Below are 19,282 nucleotides of genomic sequence, written 5' to 3' on the forward strand. Positions count from 1 at the left end.
AAGCAGAGTCCTGGTCCCTCCTGAAGGGATGTACATGATAATACATCTTTGAGTTCTGCCGGGACTAAGGCCCCCTCCCAGGCAGAGGATGGAATGGTGATGTTGACCCTCCTGACTTCAGTCAACTAAACTTGGAATCTGTTGACCTTTGCCCCAGTTCTGTGCTGAATTCTCCTCTGCTCAAGCTCCTTCATGAATATGCAGGTACCTTTAGCTTAAAAAGTCCTCAGGTTTGCCTGTTCAGGGAGACGCTGCTTTGGGGAAGACCCCTGGTGTCCCTGCTGGCTACACGTTGTAATAAATCCATCCTCCTCCCCAGCTTTGGCTTGGGTGTGTCTATTGGCTTGATATCCACCAAGAGGCAAAGTCAATTTTGGGGTAACGCTAGCTCACCATTTCTCTCTTACAAAATTTCTTTCTGGTTGTTGTTAATCATATTTTTCTAAGACTTTATTTGTTAATTAACTTTCTACTTCTGCAAATCATATTTCTTCATGTTTTACAATTAAAGTAAGCCGAGGACAGTTCTGCTTTCAGTTAAGATCAGAATTTACAAGCTTAGTTCAACTCTACCTAATTCCAAATAGCTGCAAGTATGTATTTTCTCCTTTCAGTTATGCTTTCACTCTCCATTCTGATTATTGCAAGTTATGTAAATCAAGCCAGAGAAGAGATTTAATTCAATCAACTGTGGGTTTGCTCACACTGATTTGAATATTAGCTGCCGTCTGTATGTAAATGACTAGAGAGAAGGAAACTTGTTGCTATGCACTGTGACCAATCCTGACGCCATTCTTACTGGCTAACCTTGTGTCAAGGTCAAGCTCAAAGTCAAAGCGGTTGTGGGAGGAAGACAAGCCACCTCCCAGGTCTGTGCTTGGGGTAATTTATCTAAAAGATGGCTGGTTTTTTTAGACAGTGTCAGGGAAGTCTCCATCTTGTCCATTATTTATGATGTATGAGAGAGAAGGATGGAAGGACAGACAGAGAGAGATTGTTCCCCTTTACCAGGAATTCTCCATCCTCTCAAACGAAGCAGCATTCTTCTCATACCAGGTCCGGGGAGGCAGCTAAGGTATTCATCCCCTGAGGAAAAATAGGAGACTAGGATACTTGGAGCTGTTAGGAAGCCGGGAGGAGAGAGACTCTTTCTCTAAATCTGACAAAGGATCAAGAACAGAGAAATTAACAGCACGGAGTGAGTCCTCAGCCTCCAGGGGAGCAAAGGACGATCTAAGAAAGAAGATTCCTGGGCGCCACGCCTCTGGCTGCGAACAAACAAAACATCCTCTCTCTGAAGCGCTGACGTTGCTTTTCCTTGGGGAGAAGGTAAAAGGCGAGGGGGCGACAGGGTTATAAACATGCTGTTTGTTTATCTTGAAGGTGCTAAGCGAGTTTTCAAGCACAGATGTTGTTTTGCTTTAGAAAGCCAGAGATGCTTTCTTCCTAGGAAAGCTGACCAAACCCTAGACTAACGATTCTTCTTCTTCCTCTTTTTTTTTTTTTTCCCTTCTCCTCCTAAACTGGGTCAGGGAGAGAGTTTCATATTTTTGTTGTTGTTGTTACACTGCCAGCTCAGAAGCAAGATGATTGGCTGAGGCTTAGAGCTTAACAATTAACGTTAAATACAGGCAGCTGGCTGAGTTTTGATTAAAAGCCACAATCAAGGAATCTGGCAATCTTGAATTCCGTGATGGCTGAAGCCTGTTTTTTTTTTTTTTTTTTCTTTCTTTTTTTTAACCCCATGTGCACAATTGCTGGTCTTTCGGGGCCTTTTCCTTTACTGTCACTACAGGTTTTCACGTTTAAAAAATTGGCAAAAATCCTCTGAAGGTCACGCAAGGTTCCTTGGTGTCCGAAACAGCTCAGGGGTGCTGTGTTGCTGCCCATGTGATTTCGAGTTTCTTCTCTATTTGCTGAAAACCAACACTGAAGACACAAATCAGTTTGTTACCACAGTGTTTAATTATTCTTTTTTTTCCCTACTCAATTAATTGCTCATAAATGGGGAAACAAAAACAACTCACATCAACCCCTTTGACTGGCAGGGCTGTTTTGAAGGTTTGTATTTTGTTGCTTCTAGGGCCACCTTGTGGACGACAGCTGTATTTAGATTATGGAAGTCCAGAATGGATTCATTTGGCAAGTGTACTGGCCTCGTAACTTGGTTAAAAAAATCTAAGCATAATGATTATTACTTCGTTTCCATTAGGGAAACACTTCAGGAAATAGACTATAATAGAAAAAATTAATTGTGGTGGGTATGGAAATTTGCACACCACTATGAAACATGTGAAGAAAATCCAGATTTTTGTGGTTCGTATAAACCATCTGCATTTCCTTATAAAACCTCAAGTGTTGGGTGTCAGGGAGACATGGGAGTGCCTACATTTTCCAGTGATCTCACTATGTCAGATTTCTTCTTCCTGCTGAACTTGAGATGGTGACCAAGGAGAACTTGGGTCCCTGGGTCAGTGGCCCCACGTCTTGTAGGTGCGGGTGGGCTGGACCATTTTCTGGGCCTCTGCGTGGAGTCTGCTGTGGGCAGCTGGTCCGTTCTGGCTTTCTGGGTATCACATTTGGGATGGTTTATGAGTCACTGTGCTCCATGGACCCCGTGGCCCCTTCATTGTGACCTTGGCTGGCACAGTCCCTAAGTTCTAGGTCTCTCTACTGAGGAAGGGACAAATTTCTGGGTCTTCTGCAGACTGTGCATGGGCCCTGGGGCACCAGCAACACGTTCTCAGGCTATCCACGGAGACGTCTTCTCCACCATTGTTAGTCCCGCACGTTGGGTGTGGTACCACAGCAGTGACCACTCCGTAAAGACGTGATTGGGAGTTGTCTGGCTTCCCACATCTACCCCAAGGTGGGAGCGAAGAATGGATATTGTGAACACTGGCAATGGACCCTTTCACTCTATTTTTCATCTCTTCCTTCCCTCGTTACATCAAGGCTAGAAGAAGAGGGCTCTTCTTTTCTGCATATCAGGGATTTCCCCTTTGTCACATCTTGTATTCTTTATCCTGTGACTCGCTGCAAAGCTGGAGAATCACCTTTGGCCAGCCTGACTTAGATGTGCACAGAATTGTCAAAACTCTCATATTTGTAGGGACTCAAAAATACAATGTTTGTAGTCAAAGCTGAAAATTCACTCTTTTTCTTATGTGCATTTTTCATGTAAATGTTCTGATTCTTCTTAGAGGCAAATGGGTGTCTCTGGCAGAATGGGGGAAGAGAGCATATACTTGGAAATGCAAATTGAAAAGCACAGTATCATTTGATAAAGTAGTGTCTTCATTTAATTGTTACTATTATTAGTTCTAAAAATGCAAACATCTCATCGTTTGAATAAAACCTTGGGAAGCCAAGTGTGGCATCTGTATCACTTCTTCCTGATGTTTCTCTCCTGACTTGACCAAACTCAGATTGGTTGATACTTGGTTTTGCGTTGACAGTCTCCTTAGGAAGAGGTGGAAGCAACCAGATAGGAGAAGCTAATGCATCTTCGTAGGGACCCGACTTCCTATCACGAAGAGCTGAGTCCTGGTGTAGCCAGTTTTCTTGCCAACCGAGTCCCTACACCAACGCGGTATTAGCCCTCCACACAAAATCTCCTTTACTATTTACTCCTTTAAAAAACCCTCAAGGTTCCCCAGGAGATAAAATTGAAGTTCAAACGTGCAAGTTCTCTGTAATCCGGCCCCCTTTGCTCTCCAGATGTCCTGCCCACGACCCTCCAGTAGGCTGCACGTAGATAAACTGTTGTCTGTTTGTGTCAACCTGACATCTTGCCCACTACCCCACTCTGAATGTCTGTTTCTTTCTTTTTATGCTACTTAGATTTAATTCATTCTTCCAGGCCCAGTTAAAATCCCTTCTCATCTGTGAAACTCTCCCTAATGAATCAACCTCTTCTCCCATCTTTGCATTTCTTAGGCCAGTGATTCTTTACCTGAAGGGTTACGCATCACTGGCTAGCATTTTCTATGTGTTCTAGCCTCAGGCTCAGAGATTCTAATTCACTTTTCCTGGGACTGCGTCCCCATGGTTGTGAGAACGTCCTTGGCTAAGAATCAGGCTGAAGTTTAAGGCCTGTCCTCTTCTAGTCCATTCCTTTCAGCACTCACCAACCATTGCTCGGTCCTGTCAGTTACCTCCTCATGGAAAATGAGGTAAATGAGGTGCCCTGGGCAGGGTCTGGTAGATCAGCTGCCAGGCCATCAGGACTGTTGGCCCACGCTGTCTCCCAGAGTCCTGTGCGCGTCCCGACACGGCAGCCTTCTGCTTGTGCATGGGATGCGCCAGAAACTCCGGGGAGTGAAGCGACACTCAAATGTCCAGACACGTTCCTTGACTTACACTCCGGGCAAGGACAGGGGCTTTTCCTACCATTGGATTTCAGACATGGAGAGCCCCTGGTAGTCTGTAGGGTAGAACAACCAAATTCCTAGAAGAAAAAAATCACCACAAGGGAGGAAGAAGTACTTGTTCGTTAAACCGATATTTATCAAACATGTGTTATGTGCCAGATTGTGCACTGGAGGTACCTGATAACAAAACAGATAAGCTGTCGCCCTCGTTTCAGTGGGGGCCTGAGACGGTGAAGATGTGGGTGAGAACACAGTTTCAGAGAGGGACGGGAGTGCGGAAGGACAGGTGCCCCAGTGAAGCAGCAGGGAAAGAGAAGAGCGGGCCTGGTTCTGTTCTGTGTGGGCTGAGCCTCTCTGCAGGCTGGGGCAGCCCCTGACGCAGGTCACCCCGCCCCGGCCTGCAGCCTCACCCCCGGAGAGCTGGCGCTCTCACTGGAAGGTAGGACTGGGCCACGAAGGAAAAGCCTGTGTTACTAGGAACCAAATGACGGGGCTGTGTGACCTTTCACCACGTGCCGGACAGAAGGTTGACAGAGGCCAGGTGTCGGGGATACAGGCAGGGGTGTGGACACAGGTCAACAAAGCCTGAAGGCTGCGGGCTGGAGGTGGTCATAAGCAGTGTGGGCCAAGGCCGAGGGCTAGGAAACGGACAGCAGGCACCAGGGCAGATGGCTGGTGAGCGCGGAGGCCTGGAGCAGGGGAAATAACTGCCGAGCTGTCTGTAAAAACACTCCCTCTGCTCCCACCTGCTCAGAATCCCAGAAGGGGCCCTGGACACTCAGATCCCTTACCCATTCAACCCCAGGGACTTGTGTCAGTGCTCCTGGAAATACGCAGCAGTCACAGCTGATGAGCTAGGGGTGCCCAGCACGGGAGATGGGTGTGTGAGAGCGAATGGGTGGCGAAGCCGGGCCCACCCACCTCTCAAGTCGGACCTGCTCTTTTCTCCCTTTTTTGTAAGAACTTTGAAGTTGAGGATTCTTCTGTATTTAGTACCCAGTTGGGTCTCTCAGAGTAAGGAGTAGGAACTCAACAAATACTTACTGGTTTCTGTTTCACAGTTTTGACTTTGGGCTTTCCTCCCTTCCTTCCTTCCTTCCTTCCTTCCTTCCTTCCTTCCTTCCTTCCTTCTTTTCCTTCTTTTCTTCCTTCCTTCCTTCCTTCTTTTCCTTCTTTACTTCCTTCCTTCCTTCCTTCCTTCTTTTCCTTCTTTTCTTCCTTCCTTCCTTCTTACCTTTCCCTTTCCTTCCCTTTCCTTTCCTTTCCTTTCCTTTCCTTTCCTTTCCTTTCCTTTCCTTTCCTTTCCTTTCCTTTCCTTTCCTTTCTTTTCCTTTCTTTTCTTTTCTTTTCTTTTCTTTTCTTTTCTTTTTTCTTTCTTTCTTCCTTACTGAGAAAGCATTAAAATAAAGACTGACATGTGAATCACACTGATACGGATACATCAGTGCTTGATGACATTCAGACTTTTTTGTTTTCTGATTCTCCTGCAAGTATGATTTGGATCATTCACAATTGCATCCAAGGAGGAATTAAACAATTATGTGATGCAAATGAGATTAAAGTGACACTCTGGGATCAAATGCACACAACAGTTTGACTGCTGGAGATTTGCCCAAAGTTTGCCTTTCAGTTATGTAATGCTGAGTAACGAACCACCTTAAAATTTAGTACCTTAAGACCAAAAATTATTTTATTACCTTGCCCAATTCTACAGGTTGGCTGGGCTCATTTGGAAGAAGCTTCTATTCCGCATGGTTATGGCTGGGGCTGCAGTCATTTGGGGGCTTGACTGAATCGAAACGTCCCAAATGGCTCATTCACAGAGCCGGCCATTGGTGCTGGCTGTTCGCTGGAAACTCAGCTAGGACAGTTGATTGAGGGTCTTAGTTCTTGTTCGTAAGGGCCTCTCCACGTGCAGCTTGGGCCTCCTCACAGCATGGAAGACTGGTTCCAGGAAGAGGCGTCCAAGAGGACGGAAGCAGCCACTGCCAGTCCTCACTTCCGCCACGTGCTGTTGGTCAGAGCGGCCGCGGGCCAGCCCAAATTTAAGAGGAGGGGAGGTAACTCTACGTTCAGTGTAAGAATGGCACGCACGTACGAGAAGTTTCCATCTTTGGAAACTATCTACCTTGCTTGTCCTCTGGCCACCACGATTCACATCTCTCTCCCATATGCAAAATATACTCCCCCAGTTCCCACCCTCCATTAGCATTATGGTGTTAACTCAAAGTCCAGGATCTTGTTATCCAAATCAGGTTCAGTTACGGATGGAGGTCCTTGGGTGCAGCTTCTCTGGTGTGGTTCCTTGGTGTAGAGTCCTGTAAATTGAAAAGGTGTTATCTGTTCTATACATACCCAACATAACAGTGTGAGTAAATGCAACAACATGTATATAGCTTTCACTAATCCATAGTAAATCTGAAATCCAGCCTGCATGTGTTAACGGGTTTTTTTTTAATTAAAAAAAAATCAGGCTCTAGTTCTGTTCCTGGGGAGTGGTTCTGTATGATTTGACTCTCAAAACCATCCTTTTCTTTCCATAAGAAATGACCTGTGATTACAGCTGAGTAGTTTTCTCAGCCGACTTCCTTATTTAGCATATGAGGTTAGGGGTCCAGAGACCTCTTTTCACTTTGAACTGTCTTTATCCCTTTTAATCCAAATTAGTATAACTCCTTTAAATACTTTATGGATTTCCTATGTATCAAATTATAAATCCACTCCATTAAATAAACTCCATAGCCAGAAGTCTCTTTGAGATAGGTACCACTAAATCTTGGAATGAGAGTCAGAATGTCATGGAAAAACTCCTCAAGATTCTTGGAAGTCTTATAGTCTAGCTGAGGAGGTCTTGTGCCACTGTTTTAAATCTTCCTGAGGCCTTAGAAGGGTCTTACAACTGCATTCTTGCTCTCAACTTTACTCTGAGACCACTTTTTACTTGCAGAAACCTGGACTTAATCTTGCCGTGAGGCCGTTTCTTTTGAGGACTTTTTGTTGGGTCCAGACCCAGGATGGGTCTCTGTGTGTTTTGTCAATTCTGCTCTCAAGCTGAACAGTCCTATTGGAGGGCGTCTCAGCTCTTTTCTCATATTTTCTCAGAGGCAGCTGGAAGAAACTAGTTGTTACTCTTAACATTCTTCCCAGAAATCTCTTTGACCAGGTGCATACACTCATTAGTTACCCCTCCTGTCCTCAACACCCCTGCAGAAAAGGTTGCCCAGGTTTATAGTGTTGCCAGACTTTCTGCTTGTATATGCCTTTTTCTTTAGCCTCCAATGACAATTCCCTCACTCAGTCTCCTAATAGACTCCATTAATAGTTTCTTTGAGGCCTTTTGGCTCCTGCCTGTCCTGCAGTTCCAAAGCCAAAGCTGCATGTTTTAGGTTCTGTTATAACAATACCCCACTTCTGGATATCAAGTTTGGTTTCAGTTATCTATTGCTGCAGAATAAACCCTAACCCAAATAAACCTCAGAACTTACTGGCTTGAAAAAAACATCCACTTAATTATCTCTCTCAATTGTGTAGGTTGGATGGACTCAGCCGGGCAGCGATCCTCTGTGTGATGTCAGCCGGGGCTGTGGTCATCTGAGGGCTCTCCTGGGGTGGAAATCCAAGATGGCTAACTCACATGTCTGACCATCAGTGCTGGCTGTTGGCAGGCACTTGGCTAGATCTGTTGACCAAAGACTTCAGTTCTCTTCCATTTGGGCCTCACCATGGAGCTATTTAGGCTTCCTTAAAATTTGGTACCTAAGTTTCAAGAGTGAATGTTCCAAGAGGAAGGAGGTAGAAACTGCTAGCTTACAGTCTGGGTATGAAATTCACCTCTGACGTATTTTATCAGTCAGAACACAGGGACAGCCCAGATTCAAAGGGAGGGGAATAAACTCCACCTCTCAGGGAAGTGGCATGCACACACCAGCAGGACCAATGGAATGGCATGCTGGTCACCTTGGGAGATGACCACAGCTGGGGAGTAATGATTGCCTCTCGCAACAAGTGGTTACATCGTGCTGTTTCTCTTTTGTGGAGGAGATGGACCTCACATTTCTAGAACCTCCCGAGGATTTTCCTCTCTGATTTGTCCTGCACACTGAAGTCATATGGATATTTACTGTTTAAACAATGATATTTCAATCTAGCTACCGGGAATCCAGTGTAAGAAAGAAGCATTTGGTGTTTCCTTCTGTGGGGCAGTAATTTTTGTAAAAAGTTGGAAAAACAGGAATTGAGGCATGAAGCAAAGTCTTAGTTCAGCATCTCTGTGCAGTAGAGTCATCACAGCACTCCTTTTTTTGAAAATATGATTCTTGTAAACTTGTGAATTTTCTGGGTAATGGAACATCCATGAGGAATGGAACCCTTCCTGAAGAGAAAAGAGGGGGAAATTTCCCCGACTCAGTTTGTTTTACCATATGTCTTTAAAAAAACAGCACAGATCAACATGCGATCAATACTCAAACAGTTCAGAATTTGTCAAATAGGAAATACCTTGCTGCTCACTCCCCACCGCCTTCAAACACTCAGCACCACTCTCCAAAGACCATCGACAGTGTCTGGTGTCAGGGCCCCTGGTGGCTGCCATTGGAAAGAAATGTAATGATTTTATACCTCTCTTTCTTGATTGGTGAATTTAAACAGAATTACTGTGTCCTCATTAGAAGGCAGTTTAACCCAAATTCTAGTACATACCAGAGACAAGTTGAGTGTTTCCCAAGACACCACAGACTTTCTGATTCGGCAGGTCTGGGGTGGGGCCTGAGAATGAGCATTTCTAGCAGGTTCCCAGGTGATGCTGCTACGTTTGTCCAGGATCAGAGTCTAAGAACCACTGTCGTGAAGAGTAAACATTTTTGGTTTTGACTTACGCTACATCCTCTTCTCTCTCATTTATCTACTGATTTTTAAAAATTACATACATACTTAATTCTGGTATTTATCTTTTTGTCACATGAAAAATATGCTTATATGTTTATTTCTTGGTTAGTCATCTTTAGACAGGATCCAGTGACAGCCAGCAGTTATAAAACGTGAGGAAATAGAATTATTTCTACTTTATAATTTTGTTACTATTATAAATGATATCTTTTTTTGAGAAAATTGCGTTTTTAACCATTTGGTGCTGTTAGAGAGAAATGTAATTTGTTTCTACATTTTGTTCTTATATCCAGTCACCTTTAGTCATTCTAATTCTTTCATTGTTCCTGTTGTAAGATGCTTCATTTTCTGAATATACCACACATTAATAATTCATTTGCATATTGATGGACATTTAGTAGCTTAGTCTCTCCTCTTCCCTCTCCTCTCCCTCCTCCTTTGCTGTTACATAATAACGCAACAATAGAATTTTAGTACATGTGTCCTTGTGGACAGGTGTGATTTTTTTCTTTTCCAAGATGTATCAGAGACTGGAACTACTTGATTGTGGAAACTCAGCTACCTCTTAACGCACAATTCAGTCTGTTGGCTTGACCTGTTTTTCCGGTTATTGCCGTGGCAACCAGCGCTGAGTGAGCTCCCAGTGATTTTGCACAGGCGTTCCCTCTTGTCTGGGCTGCCTGCCTCTTGCCTCCAGCCCAGAAGGGGGCAGGGAACACGGCAGATCCCTGCCCAGGGTACACCCTTGCACAGTTGTGAAGTGTGGAGAATTAACATTCCCATGGGGCAAACCTGGGGGACATAGGAACCAGTGGATGGATAAACCTCACCCTCTCCCTGAGGACTGACTGCCAGGCAGTGCAGTTTGGTGTCTTGAAGGGCGATCTCACTAGACCCAGCAGCCAGGAGCATCCCCTGCTGGTGCCCCTCCTCCCTGCCTCACTCTGGTCACTTCTAACAGACTACTGGTCCCTCGGTGGGGGGTGGTAATGTAGAGTGCACAGGCTCGTTTCCCTGCCCCCTGAAGCTACTCTGACGTCTTCCTCTCTAAGTGGGGTGGGAGACGGGACTGCTCACAATCAGCTGAGGTTTTGGGGTTTAAATGACTCACGCGGTGGATGCTGTGCATGGGAACAGGTGGAAATCTGGGCTTCACCTTGGGTTCGAAATAGACAAAGTTGGTGCCAGCAGAGATCTAGTGTAGGGGTGGGTTTGGAGCAATGAAAATCAACCAGGGATTTAGTTGTATGTTCAGAATCAGGCAGTTGAAATGGGTGTGACCCGAATGCCCATTACCAGCTTGGATTGGTAAACAGTGTCAGGGCAGATGTCCTGACAAGCCCTGATTCTGCCTTGATGACTGACCTAATTTGCTGATTGAGTGTGCTGCGTTACAGTCTTTAATGCGGTCATTCGTGGTGCACGTGTTTACTGAGAACCTACTGTATGCCAGATACTGCTCTAAGTGCATAAAAATTGTAACAAATTTAATCCTCATAGCAACACTCTGCAGTAAGAAGTATCATTGTCCGATTTTATGGAAGAGGAGATTTAGACACAGAGGGGTTCCATAATGTACTTTAGATCCCACAGGGCTTGAACCCGGCAAGTCTGCACCTCGGCCCAGGCTCTTAACCACTTTGCCACACTGATTACTGATTCTCTTGCTAATGCTTCTTCCTCCCTCCCTTCCTTCTTCCCATCCATATGTCTTACCTTCCCTTTTCTATGCATGTCAGATTTGCTAAAGTATAATTAACATATGGTTAGACTATATTGTATTATCATATAATTAACATATGGTTATATTATCTTATTATATAATTAACATATGGTTATATTATAACATCATTAGTATACTGTTAATTATGCCATAATCAAGATACAGACATTTTCACCACCCCAAGAAGTTCACTGACTCTTTCTTCACCCTCTAGCCTCTGGCAGCCACTGATCTCTTCTCCCTCCCTGTCGTTTTGCTTCTTGGAGAAGGTCCCATGAACAAAATCAAGGAGTGTGTAGCCTTTGAAGAGCCTTCTTTCACACAATTTAATGCTATGAAATAGCTTTAGCTATTGATGTCGATGACCGCCCCAAGAACTGTTGTTTTCAGGTAGAGAATATGTAATTGCTCCATGAGCCCACGGAGGGGAGCCATTTCCACAGCAAAGATGTTACAGACGTGAAATGGAGCTCGCGTTCAGGATCCAACATCAGCTTTCTGGTTTAAAGATAGAGTTACATATTCACAAAACCTTCAGATTCCTAAAAGCACTATAATTTTACAATAATCAGACAGAACCATGTTCAAAAAGGCAATACAAGCATTTAACTGCAGTGATTTAAAGTAAAAATCTGTTGACTTTAGGTGGTGATACATCTCCCTAGGGCAGGTAAAAAACATCTTTTTTTCTCTTTGCACTCCATTCAGAAATAGTCAGCACCAAATAAAAGTTAGTTGTAGATAGCCATAGCAAGAGGTAATGTGTTTTTTTTTTTTTTCCGCTAGGTATTTCTTCTTTTTTTCCCTTTTTAAATTGAGTTATTGTTGATTTACAATGTATTAGTTTCAGGTATACAGCAAAGTGATTTAGTTACACACACATATACATATATATTCTTTTCAATTATATGTTATTACAAGATATTGAATATAGTTCCCTGTGCTATGTAGTAGGTCCTTGTGGTTTATCTGTTTTATATATAGTAGTGTGTATATGTTAATCCCAAACTCCTAATTTATCCCTCCCTTCCTCACCCCTTTCCCTTTTGGTAACTATAATTTGTTTTCTGTCTGTGAGTCCATTTCTGGTTTGTAAATAAGTTCATCTGTATTTTTTTTTTAGATTCTACATATAACTGATATTGTATGATATTCATCTTTCTCTGTCTGTCTGACTTCACTTAATATGATAATCTCTAGGTCCATCCATGTTGCTGCAAATGGCATTATTTCATTCTTTTTAATGGCTGAGTAGTATTCCATTGTGTGTGTGTGTGTGTGTGTGTGTGTGTGTGTGTGTGTGTATCAATCACAACTTCTTTATCCAGTCCTCTGTCAATAGGCATTTAGGTGGCTTCCGTGTCTTGGCTGCAATAGATAATGCTTGCTATGTGCTAAGTCTGTCATAAATATTGACTCATTTAATCCTCACAATGATCCTATAATTTTCAAAACAGTTATTATCACTTCCTTTTCATAGTTGAGAAATGGAGGCACAGAGAGGTAAGTGAACTGTCCAAGGTCACAGAGCTAGGAAGAAACAGACAGTCTGGCTGTAGAAATCACAGCCTCACAACTCACTATGCTGCCTTTCGGTAGCAGAGTTCATAAGGCTTCGCTGAATAAATGATTGAATGAAGGGGAAAATGAGAGAGCGAGATGGTGAAATAAGGCAGTTTAGGCAATTCTTCCAGTGATCAGAATTAGTATTTTCACTGGAGACCCAGAAAGAAAAGTCAAAATAGAGAAGTTGGTTCTCCAAACAGTTGCATGAAGACAGTACAAAGGTCAAGAGAAAACAGATGAAGATGAACATGTTTCATATATATTTTAATGTTGGAAACGTTGCCAAAAGTTCTCAAGGATAATGACATTGGGGAGAGTAGCAGAAGGTTTTGATCCAGATAAGCTGAACACGGGCATCAGAAATGCAGTTTCAGTGAAAAACATGTTGTGTTGTACAAAACTGAACTTTGTTATAGTTTCATTTCCCCATTTTTTATTAACATTTCCAAAGTTGCCTCATCTTATGGGGCTGTCATTAAAAGTTTTTCTCAGTTTTTTATTCCCATTTTTGGCAGCTGTTTTGAAATACTCTGGCTCAGCCATGTTTTCTTGGCTTTGATGATATGTGAACCCCAATTTACCTGGTGATAAAAGAAGTCTCACAGAGAAATCCAAAAAGTTAAACAGCTAAGCCAGTTTGCCCTGACTTAAAATGATTTCAGCCACACTACATTCAACACATAAAATACCAAAGATGAAAAAAGTAAATAGATCATTTATAACCCCAAAGAGAGGGAAAAAATATCTCTCAGAGACTCTTTGGAGAAAAAATATCTTACATGGAGACTGAGAGATAAGCTCTGTGGTCCTTGGAGAAGCTCGTGACCCATAGCTGTGTTCACTTTCAGATTATTTTCTTGGCTAAAAAAAATGGTAATTTACAAAAATTGACTTACGGAGACTCTGCTTTGCCAAGAGAAGTGAGAGAACCTAATTTTATTATGCTTGTGAGTCATCGTTTTTCCTCGATTCTGTAAAAAAGATTGTTAGGAAACTCATCAAATATTACTTAGGAATAAAACCAATGTTTGGGATTCATTTATAAAACAGAAATTAATTAATTCACATAATTAAATGTCATTTTAACTTCAAGGTGCTAGTGAAAAAGACATTTGCCATTGAAGAGCTGCCTGCTTCCAGGCGTCAGTTGTTTGTACAGAAAGAAGCTTTTCTGTGTGTTTCCTTTCTGTTAAGAATAAGAAAGTCAGTCAGTCTTGGGGTTCTGGTCAACCGCTTGGCCTTCTGGTAGATAAGCTGGGAGGAGGGGTTGGGAGATCCCATACATGGAGGTAGGAACTCTCTTTCTTTTGTACTGTTACCTTGGGTGCATGATGACTAAGAACTATCACTTTATATATATATATATATATATATTTTTTTTTTTTACATTTTTTTTTGGTAGAAAATACTCCCAAATATGTTTCCTTGGAGAACCCAATACCTGGATGTACTGGGGACAGCCTGATACTGATCTATACTTCTTCTCTCAGAGAAGGATCCTAAGCATTTTCCGCATCTTGATGGAGCTTCCTTTTCCAAGAAAAAGGATTAAGATGGGTGTCTTAGAAATTGTATCTTCTTGGATTCTCTGCTCATCACACTGGGCACTTGAGAATGCTGCATGGTGGGTGAGGCCGGCTACAACTGTCTGAGAGCATAGCAGACACTTGCTGTGCTTTGTTCTAAGTACTTGACACACACACACATATATATATATATATATATATATATATATATTTTTTTTTTTTTTGGTCTGGTTGTTCTTTATTTTTTAAACAACTTTATTGTGGTACAATTTCTGTACAGTAAACCACATATTTCAGATGTACAGTTTGATGAATTTTGATAGATGTGTACACCAGTGAAAGCACCACCACAATCAAGATAGCTAACATTTCCATCACTCCCCAGGAGGTACAAATTTCAAACTCCCAATTTATCCCTTCCCACCCTCTTTACCTGCTGGTAACCACAAGTCTGTTCTTTATGTCTGTGAGTCTGTTTCTCTTATAAGTACCTTACATATTTTTGCTCATTTAATTCTCAAAACAGCCCCTGGGATGGATGAAACTGATTCACAGATCAGGAGGCTGAGCTAGCCAATAAGTGCCAGGCTGGCTCTGAGGTCAGTTGTCTTAACCACTCTAATAGTCTGCTTCTGAAAATGGAAAAGCAGTTCATTTGTTTCTCTTCCCCCCTTGTTTTTGCATTAGAAGGATGGAATGCAATATCTTTGCTACTCCAAATCTTCAGGAAAATTTGGATATGAAATCTTCTAGACTCTCAACAGGAAAAAGAAAACTAGTTTGGGGCAAGTTTCTGGGTCTGATGAGCTATCTACTTTAGTGTGAAATAACTAGAGGAAAGTTGGGCTTGAGTTGCAAATGCCTTTGGAGGTAGGACGAGATCTCTGGGGGAAAGAGGAAGGGGAATTACAGAGGGCGTGCCCAGGAAAATGGGGCTGATCTGAGAGAAGGTGCCCAAGGAATAAGAGGAGACTCACCCCGGGAAGACTTGGGTGGGGTCATGGATTTAGCAAAAGGCTGTCATGAATGATGGAGCATGTTGCCACTTCTGTGACTCAGCGAGCCACCCCTGCTGATCTCCACCCACTTGCGTTGCCTCCTTCTTTTGAACCCGATCTGGGTCTGTGCGTTGCTTTAACCAACAGAATGAAGCAAAGGTGCTGGAGTGCCAGTGTGGACTACAGTTTTAAGAAGGACTGGTGGTTCTGATTGTGTGTTGCCTGGAGCCTCCAGCCGCCATATAATAAATCTGGATTTCCTGCTGGAGAGACCACATGGAGAGGCCATGTGGACAGGGAGAAGCCCTGGGATTACATGGAGGAGACCAAAGAGACCAAAGAACCCAGCTGACAGTGAGAACTGAGGCCACAGACCTACGACCCCAGTCAAGTGGCTCAGCCAGCTTCCAGCTGTTGGATCCATGTTAGTGGAGGCACCAGATGTAGGAGTGACAAAGCCCCAGCAGACATCGCATGGGACAGATGCGTGTGCGTGTGTATGAGTCTGTTGGTTCTGTCTCTGGAGAACCCAGACTATTGTAGCTGTCACTTTGCTACATATTCTCTGTGTTGCTGAAGAGAATAAGCTTGAGACCCTGTGAACAGGGACAGTGGTGAATGACCCCTTGTTACCTGTATTGGAGCAGTGATTGGACTGAGAATTTGGAGAATCTGGGGCTTGTGGCTCTGCCCCTCTGTGACCTGGGGGAAGCCAATCAATCTCCTTGGGCCCCAGGTTCATTATGGCTATAGCTCTCAAAAATTTCTGTCATTTAAATATGGTTATTAAGGTAAAAAAGAAACAATGGAACCATTGTTACTGCAGTAATGAGTGCTTAATCACGGCCCAGGTGGGGACCGTATAATAAGCTTTTTTAAATAAAGCTTTAAAAAGCGGGCATGTTTTGTACTTCCTACTTTCTGCAGTTTAAGTCATAGGAGCTGGAAAGAGGCGGATTCCTGGGGGTCACCATACTTAGTCAATTACCCAGGGACATTAACTGGCACACCTGTTCACATTTACCTTTTTATTACTTGGCCTCAGAGCCAATAAAGTTATAGTTTCATAATGCATTGATTGCTTTTAAGCATACTTTTTCTCCCAAGTGTCTGAGTGGATTGGGGAGAACAGCCGGGTAAGTGTCAGGGACCATCACTGAAAGGGAAACCCAAACGGATTCTCTCTGACCTAAGAGGCCTGATGGCCAGGCGGTGTGTCCTCTGGGCCTGGGCTGTTGGCTGTCTGGTTTTAGTGTGTGTTCGCTGCAAGGATTACAGGCCTGTGTAAGCGCGGTAGCCTGGCTCCTGGTGGAGGGTTAAGGAGGTCTCTGCTAGATCTGGGCTTTACCAGGCCAGTGTCTCATGTCATTAAATGCCCACTGGGGAGGAGTGGCTCAGGTTGCTCACGATAAAACAGCTGTGACCCGGGGCCTGCAAACAGAGGAGCTGTCTGATGTGTGATGGACACAGACCACGGGGCCCGAATAGCTTTGCAGTCCGTGCCTGTTAGCTGCTCTCTGACTCCTCAGGAGACCCCCTTTCTTGTTGCTTTTTCTGGGGACGCCTTCTCTGCACACACAGTGACTGTGGATTGGCTGCTGCTGTTCCATGTGGAATTCTGGAACCACAGAGAATTTAATACTTAGAGATGAGGGTTTTCAGATTCAATTTTAACCATGGCGACTTTGATGCAAAAGCAATGGGTGCAGGAGTGCAGTATGGAAGCTGGTAGAGGGAGTATTTCAGATCGGACGGGTTGAGGCAGAGTGCTCAGGCTGACACCTCCTGGGGCTGCTCCCTCCGCCCCCTCGAGGACCCCAAGGTGGGAGTTTCTAGCACCTGCGAGGCGCCCAACTTCTTCCTCTGACACATGTGGAAACTGAGGCCCAGGTGCACAAGGGGCCTTCCCAAGAGCACTCTGCCAGCAAGAGGTGCAGCCTGGGTGTTTTTTCCTGAAGCTTCTCCAAACCCCCGCACTAGTTTTACCCAAGACCTGCGGCCATGAAGGATTTTGGTTTGTTTTTCCCGGTGCCAGTCACAGTGGGTTGCTTCCCATGGTCTCTGGGAAGAAGATCTGCTGTCACATACCCCTTCTTGGAGATGCTTTGGTGAAGGGGCAGAGACCCAGCCTGAGCCGGCTGCCACATTTTCTAGTCCTGACCCCTCGCCATCCAGCTTTGGGGTGATGAGAAGTTTTTCTCTTTTCACTGGGCCACAGTCTCCTCATCTGGAAGATGAAACTCGGGACGTCTGGGATTCCAGTTTTATTAGCTTTCTGTTGCTTCTGAAACAAATTACCATGAATTTGGTAGCTTGAAACTACAGACATGTATTCTCTCACAGTTCTGGAGGCCAGAAGTCTGAAATTGGTTTTGCTGGGGTGAAATCGAAGTGTTGGCCAGGAGAGAACCCCTCTGGAGGCTCTCGGGGAGAAGCCATCAGCTTCTGGAGGCTGTGGACAGGTATGGGAGGGGAGGTACAAGAATTCGTAAGAGTGGGACATGTCTTTGAAAGCCACTCTTAAGCTGAAATGCGTTTCGAGAAATACAACAATTCTAAACATAACTTTTTTGTTTTTTATTTTTATTGTTTTTAAATTTATGTATTTATTTTACAATATTATATTTTAAAAGTTGAAGTATAGTTGATGTACATATTATATGTTACAGGTGTACAATATAGTGATTCACAATTTTTAAAGGTTATATTCCATTTATAGTTATTATAAAATACTGGCTATATTCCCCATGGTGTACAATGCATCCTTGTAGCTTATTTTATACCTGATAGTTTGTACCTCTTAATCCTCCACCTCCATCTTGCCCCTCTCCGTTCCCTCTCCCCACTGGTCACCACTAGTTCCTTCTGTACATCTGTGAGTCTGTTTCTTTTCTGTTATACTCACCAGTTTGTTGTATTTTTTTAGATTCCACATGTAAGTGATTGTCTTACAGTATTTGTCTTTCTCTGTCTGACTTACTTCACTTAGCATAATGCCCTCCAAATCTATCCATGCTGTACACCAGAAACTAATACAACAATTTTAAATCAACTGTACTTCAATTAAAAAATAACGAACCAGCCAACCCATTTAAAATATGGGCAGAAGAACTGAACATTTTTCCAAAAGAGGAAATGCAGGTGGCCAACAGGAACATGGAAAGCTGCTCAGTGTCACTAATATCAGGGAAATGCAAATCAAAATCACAATAAGATATCATCTCACACCTGTCAGGATAGCCATCATCAAAAAGAACACAAATAACAAATGTTGGCAAGGATGTGGAGAATAGGGAACCCTTGAGCACTGTTGGTGGGAATGAAAATTGGTGCAGCCAACATGGAAAACAATATGGAGGTTTCTCAAAAACCTAGAAACAGAACCACCATGTGGCTTTTCAATTCTACTCCTGGGCATATATCCGAGAAAAACAAAAACATTAATTCAAAAAGATACATACACCCTGCTATTAATTCTAAACAGATTTTTGATGGCAGTTCTTTTATTAAAATGCTGGCCACATTCAACATATCCATGGGCCAGATTCAGTTCAGAGGCCATCACTTTTCAACTCTTGGTTTATGAGATACACTCACCAAACATAGCGTTTGCCTAGCTGAGGGTGGGTGATGGTTTCCCCCAGGATCAGCATAAGGAGGGCCCAGTGGAGAGAAGCCACATCCACATTCAACCCTTGAGGTAACTGGGCTCACCCTGCAGTGTGGTTTCGAGTTGCCCTTCCACGAAGCTCTCTGTGCTGTTGGGCACACACTGACTCCTCTCCCCTGAATCCTTTTATACTTAGATTCGGCACTTGGTCTAGCCTTTGGTGTTTATTTCATAGCACGTTGTGAGAATCTGAGGGAAGGAAACATTTCAAACCTTTGGGGAGGCTCCTTGTATTGCTTGCTAGAGCTAATATATACGAAAATGTTACGTCAATTGTGAAGCATCCTATAAATGTTAGTTGTGGTTTTCCTTGTGGTTGTCAGTAGATGTCTTAATGTTATTGCCTAAATAAATGGTGGGTTAAGCCTACCAACCAGCCATCATCTTTTTTGGGGGGTACTTTATTTTCTTAGCAGACGACAAAGGGAGTAGGAATGGCAAGTTACCACCTTTTGCTTTGAGTCACCGCGCTGTCCTTCCAGTTACTATTGGTGTGCACTGAGGTAGATGTTAACGACTCTCTATTAGAGCCCGGCTTCTCT

At 43.5% G+C, this 19,282-nt stretch overlaps 1 long non-coding RNA gene across 1 annotated transcript in view; it reads left to right on the forward strand.

Moving 5' to 3' along the window:
• The first annotated feature begins 922 nt into the window (after positions 1–922).
• The window catches only part of LOC116663035, an 89,179-nt gene continuing 70,819 nt past the window's right edge, over positions 923–19,282 (forward strand). The window contains exon 1 of the long non-coding RNA XR_004319055.1: positions 923–1,329. This is a non-coding gene — a long non-coding RNA (uncharacterized LOC116663035). The remainder of the gene's footprint in view (positions 1,330–19,282) is intronic.

This window comes from Camelus ferus, chromosome 4 (assembly GCF_009834535.1).
Source record: "Camelus ferus isolate YT-003-E chromosome 4, BCGSAC_Cfer_1.0, whole genome shotgun sequence".
NCBI lineage: Eukaryota > Metazoa > Chordata > Mammalia > Artiodactyla > Camelidae > Camelus > Camelus ferus.